Raw genomic sequence first — 5,224 nt, 5'->3', positions numbered from 1 at the left:
AGGGAAAGAAATAACAAAATTTATACATAGTGATAGAAGCATTAAAAACAAAACAAAACCAAACAAACAAACAAAAACCAACAACAACAACAAAAACCAACATAGTGCAACTGGGACAGGAGGAAATATCCCTCCCAGCCTAGTGCTTGGCCTTGGAATGAGCATAAAGAAGTTCTTACTTGAATCTGTTGGATGAAGAACATTAAACGACGTTATAAAAGGCAAGTGTACAGAAGCTTATAAAATGCTCTCTTAGAATGAGTTACATAAGCATTAGATCTAAGAAGTCTAAATTTCCATATCTCGGAACATATATATTTTCATCGCTACGCCCAGTAAGTACAAGAGAAGCAGTTACCAAAGGGGAAAAAAAAGAAAAAAAAAAAAGAAAAAAAAAAAAGGCAAAAAAAAGCGCAAAGGATAATTCATAATTCAGAGTCAGAAGTATTAGCCCTTGCCAACTGGACAGCTACAGGAATCTCTCCAGAGGTTTATTCAGAATTTCCTAAAGTGAAAGAAGACAGTTTGTTAAAAATTACACCTTAGGGATGCATATATAATTCCTCTCTGACTTCCATGTCATGTTTCCTCAGTTTACTTCAAATCAAAATAATTTTTTTCCCTTGCTCCTAGCCCTGTAGGGTCAACCCTGCTAATGAAAATCAAGCTGTCTTTTTCCTGCTATCAACAATAGTCAGATAACAAAATACAGGTTCTGAACTTGGCATATTTATTGTTGGTGACGATGTATAAGCCGATAGCAGACAGCTTCATTTTCCTTAAGCTGGGCTGACCCTGCAGAGAAAGAAGTGGAAAAAAAATCTTTAAGTTTTGACGAGTAGTAAAACAGCTGAGCAAACATTACATGACATGGATGTCAGAGTGCATAAAAGAATTGCATGAATTGCATGTAATATGAAGACAATATAAAGAAATGTTACAATTTATGTAACTAAACTTTGCAGTATGGTTTATGATCTTCCATGTTTTAATTACAGAAATTAATATGCTGGTTGAAGACAAATAAAAACTGAAAGAAGACGAGAAAAGATGCCTACACCAAAACCACCATTTGTTGGGGTTTTTTTAGTGTAACTTCCAAGTATGCTTTTAAAGCTTTATAGGACATGGCACAAACTACCTGACAATCAGAATTTAAAAAAACATGCAACTGTTGTAATTTGTATGTACCAGGATATGTAGAACAGCATCAGGGTTATTATAGGTGACCCATAAAACGGCAGCACACCCGTAACATTTTTAGAACCTCACTGAAACAACTGTGCAATTACAGAACTTTCAATATCAAGCAGGGTTTAAAGTTATCATGTAACAGCATGAAATTACACAGAAATTACAGTTTAGCATTGTTGCTAGTTTGGAGCCAATCAGGAGGCCTGTACCATGTCTTCCAGTGGGAAAAAGTGGTGCCATGGCTAATTATAAAACAAAAAATTAGCAGTGTCCTGAGGTATTGCTCCACTGTTGCTTTGCTTCCCAACCTGGAGCAGCCGGGACTGGCAATCCATCACCTTCGCATATACACTGGGATTCACTGAGAAATCCCAGCTACCTCTGAGCAGACAGCAGGTCTGCGCTTATTTGGGCTGCAGCATCTTTGCTCATTTGGGCTAAAAGAACAAACTTCCTACCCATGCTCAAAGAAGTTTGAGTGTGGGGAAGGGCTGATGGAAAATAATAAGAAACATCTTCCTTCCCATATTGACAAGACTGCAAAAAATAAAGATTAAAATAGAAATATAAATATCCAGTTCCAACAAGTCAACCCAGCAAAGGATCATGTATTAGAAACTTCTATTTATATTAATTTGAAAGTATTGCATCTAATGAATACTACCACTCTACGTTTTATTTCTGCCTTTCGCTGATACTTCCTCTGATAAGAACTGGATAATACAGTGCCATAATCTTCAGGAAAAAAATATTTTTAATACAGTAATATGAAATGGGATCCATAGTTTCACAAGAAGATTATATTCCACCAAGACATCTCAAGAAACCATGCAATCACAGTTTAGAAAGAATATTAAACTGCTGTGTATGTATATTGGAGGAAGGACTGGAGCTTATTAGAAAAGATGGATGTACTTTGGTGTGAATCTATGCATAATATAGGTCTTCTGGGAAGACAAGGTTTGTAGGGTGAGACAGTATCTTTGTTTAGACATACAAAATACTTGCTAATTTTACATAAAATCTTTTCTTTTTTAATTTGATGAGATCGATTTTCTTTTCTTTTAAATTTTAGAACTCCTCATAAAAAACAAACAATTCCTCTGAAAAGTGTGAAATGTTACACTTCTTTAGAGTATAGCAGTTTACAAAACATCCACTAAAGTCAATAGAAATTTGTGTATGGAGGTGATCCAGCACAAGATGTTAAATAGACACTGCTCTGTACACACTGACTACGTGTGTACCAACACGGGGGAAAAGCAATACTTCTCTGTGAGGAATATTACAACTCAGCTACTTTATTCTACATATAGGCTGCTAAACATCTGGTAGGGTTATCTATTGATGGCATCCATTTAATTTTCAAATAACTGATATTTATTTTGATTATTTTTATTATAGTCTGGAACTTCCTCCAGTGTGACATGGCGTGGGGTTTTTCTTGTTTGTTTGTTTTGTTTGTTTGTTTTTTGTTTGCTTATTTTTTAGTAGAAAGATTTTCAGGGACTTCTAAGACACTTAAATAAGGAATAAAAGCTCTGTACTTGTAACAAATGGTGGGGAGAACCTCTTAAAACAAGTTTGTCTGTGGGTAACTTGTATATATGATGAATTAAGGCAGGAATAACAAAAGAAATGTGCATTGTACACTAGAGTTCTTGTAAGATATGATTAATTGTCTCTTGCTTTCTATGACTGCCAAAAAATATTATTTTTTACTTTGTTTACAGTCAGAACTGAGTGCACATGACTCACCCATATAAGATGGCAAGCATTTACATTTTACTGGTAAAGTTTTCATAAACAATAAAATCATTCTGGGGGCTCAGACACTCCACTTTCAGCACATGCTTGCTTCTTGTTTTCTTCTATCCACTGAGAAAAAAGAAAAATGCTGCTATCTCTTGCTCAAAAGTTCCCTGTTCTTCAGGTCTCCTTTCTCCTGACCCAAGTCACCCCTGCTGTGGAAGTTCTCACCAGATGTGCTGATGCCATCCAACAAGCTTTATGCTTATCAACAAGACTCAGCAACCTTGACTAGTGAGGAGAGAGCTTCAGTGCCTTTCCAATAGAGTCCCTTCAAATGCCTCAGAAACGAGGAATCTCTTCTTGTCTGCCTCCTCCCTAGCACTGCATGAGGATTCCCTTTACACTACTAACATGGCTTGCTCTGAGACCAGACAGACATTCACTTGGTCAAGACAGGCTGAGGCAACCCTTGGGTTGTTACATGCAAAGCAAAACTGTACATGTTGGAATATGCATTCGAGAAATTTGGATTTCTGTACTAGGTCAAAGTCATTATCAGCCCCAAAAGGCTCATTAGCAACTGTTCTGAGGACAGACTTTCCCTCAATTATTCTTGTTCATTTTTCCATCTTTAACACAAGATTCTCTACGAGAAAAAGTGAGCAGAGCTTTCTGACTCTCCAAACGAACTCTTGTAAACTTACCTCAAAACTTTAGGCAAAAAGGTAACAACTGTATTACTTGATATATTTTTTTCTTCCCAACACTGAGCACCAGGAATATTTAGCAACAGCACTGAATAAGAATCAAATACCAAATTCAACTATTTTTCATGTTGTACTATTTTTAAAAAATCAAGCAAAATTTTCTTCACCCTCTTGAATTCTCTCCCCAAAACCAAGAAAGATTTCTATATTGTTTACTTTTCTGTTAGTTTGGCTAACCATTTAACATGCATTCAGCCTCTAGGAGAAAAGCTGGAACACGTTCTGCAGGAGAAAAGTGGGAGTTATAATGCAAGCAATTTGTAAAACAAACTGTAAACTTTATAAACATGTGATATAAACATTATACACGTGATGATATATGCAACACACTCATGTAAAAAAAAAACAAACCAGAACAACCTTTGCAGTTCTGAAGCACTATACCCTGGAAGGCAGCTTTGCTATCATCTAGCTTACTTTTATAAAGCTACATTTTCTTGTATAAAAATACTTTTGAAAAGGGCTTGTTTTTATAAGAAAATCTTTCGTGGGATAAGGGCAGTGTATATAGAATGACTGGATGCAGAAACACATTCTACCTTCAGGTGATTAAATATGCTTATTGACCAGCCAAGCCCCTTTAGTTCTCACAGTCCACCATATCAGCTTAAAGCCCCTCTGTGGGCGAGTTGCAAGGGAAGGGGAAGCAACTCACAAGAAAGGACAAACAAAAAACCACTAACAGACACATGCTTCACTGGAACCCCTGCAATGAAGTACAAATGATAGACCTAACAACTCAGTCACCATTAAACAGCCACTAGCAACTTTATCATGAGAATTGCCTGCATAAGAAAGAGCAACAGAAGAAACAAGAAGAAATTCAGGAGAACTAGCCAGACTCCAGCTATGAGAGGATTGCAGTAACCTTTTTATACTTTGATGAGAATTTTACTGTCACTTCATTCAGACTCAGTGAACACTCTCAGGATACACATTACAGCACTATCTGCTGAAGTGTTAGCATTGCTTTAAAAGCATAAATGCTGCGGATTTGCTGTTTTTCAGCAAGTATCACCATGGTGAAACTCTGTCTAGGAATCACGCTAACACAGACAGGGCTGGCATAATGTTTTACCTTGTGCTATCACTGGGTTCCTGTAGTTAGGTCAGGATCACACAGAATTGCTGCAAGGAGGTCTAAGTGGCACATCTTGCAATACTAATTCAACATCCTATGCCAGTGTGTACAAAACAGCGATGGAGCTCGGCAGCAATACTACAGGCAGCTCCTCAATGGCTGGAAGAACAAAATAGAATTAGCCTGGATGCAAATATTGAAGCATGGGAACATATTTCTACCTTTTGAATTGAGCCATTTTTCATTCCAGTGAGCTGCAAGGAGTCCAAGTGGGAAAGCTGAACTTTGTAAATTGCCCTTCACTGATCTAAATCCCTCAATCTAAATTTGGCAGATGATCTGATCTGGTCAATAGCCTGACATGCACATGGTACTTGATATCTATTTCTAGTAAATATACAACTCTGCAGAGTCTGTTTAGAAGGGAAAG

The sequence above is a fragment of the Chaetura pelagica genome, unplaced genomic scaffold, assembly GCF_000747805.2.
Source record: "Chaetura pelagica isolate M959 unplaced genomic scaffold, ChaPel_1.0 scaffold111, whole genome shotgun sequence".
In the NCBI taxonomy this organism is placed as follows: domain Eukaryota; kingdom Metazoa; phylum Chordata; class Aves; order Apodiformes; family Apodidae; genus Chaetura; species Chaetura pelagica.
The sequence above is the reverse complement of the archived record's forward strand: the minus strand, read 5'-3'. Positions refer to the sequence as shown.